Below are 4903 nucleotides of genomic sequence, written 5' to 3'. Positions count from 1 at the left end.
ATTTACTAAGTGTATTATAATGTACAGTTGTAAATAGCAATAAATAAATATTAATAATAAAATAAAATAATAAAATCTTTATCCTCAAGCTAACAGAGTCACTCTTGTGTAGATTCTGCAATACTGGGGATGAGACGGCATATCTCATTATTTGTTGATGTGACCGGTTTGTAAATAGCAATAAATAAATATTAAAAAAAAAAACTTGTTGGTATCAAACCCCTACACTCTATCGATAGACAAGGTCCTAAAAACCATGTGCTAAGTGTTTTAATACTGATTTAACTTGTTAAACAAACAGTTAAATCATATATTTATACAGCTATATTATTAAATTAATAATATTTTTGAAGCCACAAGTTTTACGTCAGAAGGAATAATTAGATGGATAATATAGAGCGTTTCACAAACTGAAATATAACTCATATTGTACCTATTTAAGGACTGAATTTATTTAGCGTTCTTTGGCTTAGGAATGAACTGATAGTTACAAATTTTATATTTGATATAAAATATATGGCCAGAAGATATTTCATAAGCCCGGAACCAACTAATAAACTTCCGAAACAGACCCTGGTAAATAGGGTTTACTGGAGATCTGTGGATGGAAGTGTGTAATAAACGATAGGTAATGCCAGCATGGAACCTTAGGGCTTGATCTATCCTCCCTTCGTGGAGCTCAAACACTATTTATAAACTAGTTTGTTGAAATTAAAGTTTTATCTATGATATTGGAAGAAGATAGTTGGACCGTACGAAGTAGATTGTAGGAAGATAGTCCGGGTGGCGGTAAATAAAGGTATCAAAATAGTATAAAAAGCTATCTATTAGTTAACCAGCGTTTCGGCCACGTTGCAGGGCTTCATCAGGACAAAAACAGATGCCAAACATTAAAATGATGTAAACATAATATACAGAAGAAGAGGAAAGAAAGTATATATAAAATGATAATACAAGTATAAGATATTACATGCAGTATAGAGACAAAACAGTTTATTAAAATACATTGCTAAATTATTTTTGATATATGATTGTTTGAGAGTGGTTTAGTTTATTATCAATTTACACAATTTTGATCCTTTTTTCTCTCAACTTTTATTCTTTAAAATTCTCCAACGTTTCGGCCCTCAAGCCATTCTCAGGGATACAACCTACAATAAATAAGGATGTAAATATATATAAATTGATACAAATAAGGACTAATATGAATATAAATCACGAAAAATGGGAAATAGTGGCAAGATAAACTAAGTGTAAAAAAAAGAACAATATGATGAAAAATATTGTTGATTACTCATTATTGTTATTACTTGTCACAGGTTTACTACCTACTTAAGCACTACTATTTTCATCCATATTGTACTTTTTTTTCTCTTAGTGTATTACATCACTATTCCCCATTTTCCGTAATTGTTATTCTTGTTAATACTTTATTTTCATCTTTAGCTACTTCTTCTTTCTCGAACTCCTGTGAGCCGTCAAGTGTGGAGTCGCAGTCTCAGTCCATCTAGCCCACTGGTCCCTGTCTCTGACTAGTCTTCTCATCTCCAGGATAGTGCGTCCTCTAGCAGCTCTAGTTTTCCAATGTACTCAGAGTACATGCACCAGTCTGCAACGAAGATGTCTTTCTTCCGTCCTTGCTTCCAAATACCATCTGGCTTTTCTGGTATCGTCCATTCTACAGACGTGCCCATAGTGGCTCTTGCATTGTGTCTCGTACTGATTTCACATCCAGATCCTCTCGAATCCTTTCATTTCTGACACAGTCTCTCCTGCTCCTACCAACTATTCTTCGGAGAAATCTCATTTCTGCTAACGTTATCCTTTCTACATGCTTGTCGAGGGCTGTCCAGCTTTCTTATTCATACAGGAGGACTGTGAGGAACACGGATTTAAATACCCGTATTTTGGCATCTCTGCTTCCTTCTTCCTTCCCGATAAGAGTTTTAAAAATCTGATGGTACACTCCAATGGCCTTTTTCACTCGATTTAGAACCTCATGGTCTATTTTAAAATTTTTAATTTTTATGGTCCCTAGATACGTATAAGTATTCGTAAGTTCTAGAGACTCACCATTATACAAATTCCTAGGCTCTGCGTTTTCTCTTCCGACACACATAATTTTACTTTTCTTAGAGTTTATTTCTCTTTAGCTGTGTATTTATATAAACTTTTTTCTCTCTCTATACTATATGTACTCTTACCTGTCTTTTTTTATTATAATCTCTCCCCCCCTATTCTGTACACTATCATTTAATGTTTGCCTATTTTTAATATTTTCTTTAATTTATTAATACTGTTTACGTTACAATTATTTTCAAATGTAACGTATTTTTAACCGTCAATCCTTTCTTCCTAACTACTTCTTTTAAACATCATGCCAATCGCTGGGTCAACTGATCCGCGGTCTAAAAGGTATATTTCCTATCTTGTTCATTATTATGAATTCTTATTCCCCTTTGTCCATCTTTTAGTGTGTACTGTATTTTTTATCTGTTGTTATTCTGTTTTCATTAATTGTCTAACCCAGAAGTTTCCAATCTTTTTCGGTTTGCGGCTCCCTAAACAATCGGATTGTTTTCGTGGCGTCCTTAATACAACACATTTTTTTCTAAATTTTTGAATTTATTGAAAAATAGTAAAGCTTTCTTTTTTAAAAGCGATTACCCATTTAACAAGTGCAAAATTAAAAACAGATACTTAATATTTTCTTGGAGGTAATATATAAAATTTTTTTTTTATTTATTTAATGTAATTTATAACTGCACAAAATAATACAATAGGTAAATATGTTGTATGTTTCATTTACACTTGAAAATCTTGGGAAGGAACCACCTATTGGTTGTACTTCAAACATTAATTTAAGTTAGCAGGTCCCGTGGAAATCTTCTTTTCAGACGCCTCGGAGGATTATCAGGGATTGTTAAGGATGAAAGATTAATAATTAATGGGTTATATAAAATATAAAATTTCAACTGTTTCGGTAATATCCATATTGAGACTGGACAAACACCATGTGGTTAGGTTAGTTGAAAAATATATTAAACACGAATTTTAAATTCACAAACAATTTATTGAACGCCCGTTGATGATTAACATTATTAAAACTATTAATGCCATGGATGAGCTTGATGTTAACTACACAACTTCTCAAATCTCGGAATAACATTGGATATGGCGATCCTCATTTCTAGTTCAACCTTAATTTTCGAGTGATATTTACTTTTGATAACCGCGACTGCTGAAAACCCAGCTTGTAAGATATAGGCGATTGCCGGCGCAAAAGTTCGAGAATTGAAAATCCCAAAAAAATTGCCGAATTGTTTAATTGAATATTTCGCGGCGCCCCCAAACTTTGGGAATCACTGGTCTAATGTTTTAAGTAGAATAAACTTTTATTATTCTTATTCAATTTTACGATTCACTGTACATCTTTTTATCATTTAAGTGTTTTTATATGTTTTTTAGCCCTGATGAAACCCTGCAACGTGGGGGGGGGGGCTATTAGCTGATAAATATTTTTTTATACTATTTTGGTACCTTTATTGACCGCCGCCCGGACTATCTGACTACAAAGTTTCATTGGTCATAACTTTTTTTTTTTAAATGGCCTCAGTTCCCCAGTGAGAACCTACCGATATAACCTCCAGAGTGGAAATTTCAAGATACATTTCTCAGGAGCTCTACTAAATAAATTTTGGCTAACCTAGGTTGTAATCGAACCCACAACCAAGCACTCTGGGACTATCACACCAATGTGGTCTACAAAATAGTTCTTCTATATATAAATTAATTTGTTATTGTATCCTAAAACTCAAGTGACAAGACAGATAATCGATTACAGAAGAACATTGGGATTTATTGCGTTTTAATTAATCGTGGAAAGTTCCACTGCCTTTTACGATGAAAATAATCCCTTTAATATAAATATCTTCCTATTTACAAAATATTTCAAGATCATCGAAAGAATAAAGTAAAATAAAATATCATTAGACTCTGATTTTTGATATGTATGTTTTCTTTTTTACTTATTAATAATCAGTATGGTATAAATGATACATGTAAACAATATTTTATTTCTTTAAATATAGATATTTTTGACCTATTTGATAAATGTATATTTGAGTGTGTTTTCATATTAATTATGTCTTGTCCTTATTGAAATAGCCTGAGAGGAATTAAATAACGAATTTCTTAAAAACTCTTCTTTTAAAGTAACTTCAATTGTGTTTATTTGAAAAGAATAAACAGTTTTGATTGTTAGCAATAATAAATAATGGAAAAATACAATGTATTAAAATATTCAATGAATAACTGAAGAAGAAAAATTGATATAGACGAGAAGATAGTTGCCGGTGAATAATAATGAGGAAAAGATAGTTCGGGGTGCGGTCAGTGCGTTCAGGTCTTACATAAATAAGTTTAAAAAACCTTTTTATTTGTGCCAACGTTTCGGCCAGGATTTCTAGCCTTCATCAGGGCTAAGAACAAAAAAAAAACAAGATAAAAATCAATGAATAATATATATTCATATATATAACTATATTGTTATGTTTTATTACCAATATTATAGTATAAGAGCCCAAGAGGAAAAAAAAGGCAGTTATCTTACCCCAATTTTTTATTACTTTAATGAAAACTATGTATAATTAATAGTCAAAATTGATGAGTCTGCCAAGTATATGTAGGGGGAATAAAAAATAGCGGTTGCTTCAAAGTGACAAAAAAAACTAATTTTTCATTCGGAGCTCTGTGCCTCAAAAAGTAGGAACAACACAGGAAAATTTAAGAGAACGTCATTTAAAGAAGAGTATATTTGCTAAAATATGAGCCCTGATAGAGTTATTTCCGTTAAATAGTCTTCGAGATATAGCTTTTTAAAAAGAAACATTTCATACAAATG

At 31.7% G+C, this 4903-nt stretch overlaps 1 protein-coding gene across 1 annotated transcript in view; it reads right to left on the bottom strand.

The window, feature by feature from the left end:
• Positions 1-4903, bottom strand: part of LOC106681349 (facilitated trehalose transporter Tret1) — a 48913-nt gene that overhangs the window by 3366 nt on the left and 40644 nt on the right. The gene's annotated exons all lie outside the window — the stretch shown is intronic.

The sequence above is a fragment of the Halyomorpha halys genome, unplaced genomic scaffold (genome assembly GCF_000696795.3).
Source record: "Halyomorpha halys isolate HHAL.00 unplaced genomic scaffold, Hhal_1.1 Scaffold328.1, whole genome shotgun sequence".
In the NCBI taxonomy this organism is placed as follows: Eukaryota; Metazoa; Arthropoda; class Insecta; order Hemiptera; family Pentatomidae; genus Halyomorpha; species Halyomorpha halys.
This window is presented reverse-complemented; position numbering and strand designations above follow the sequence as displayed.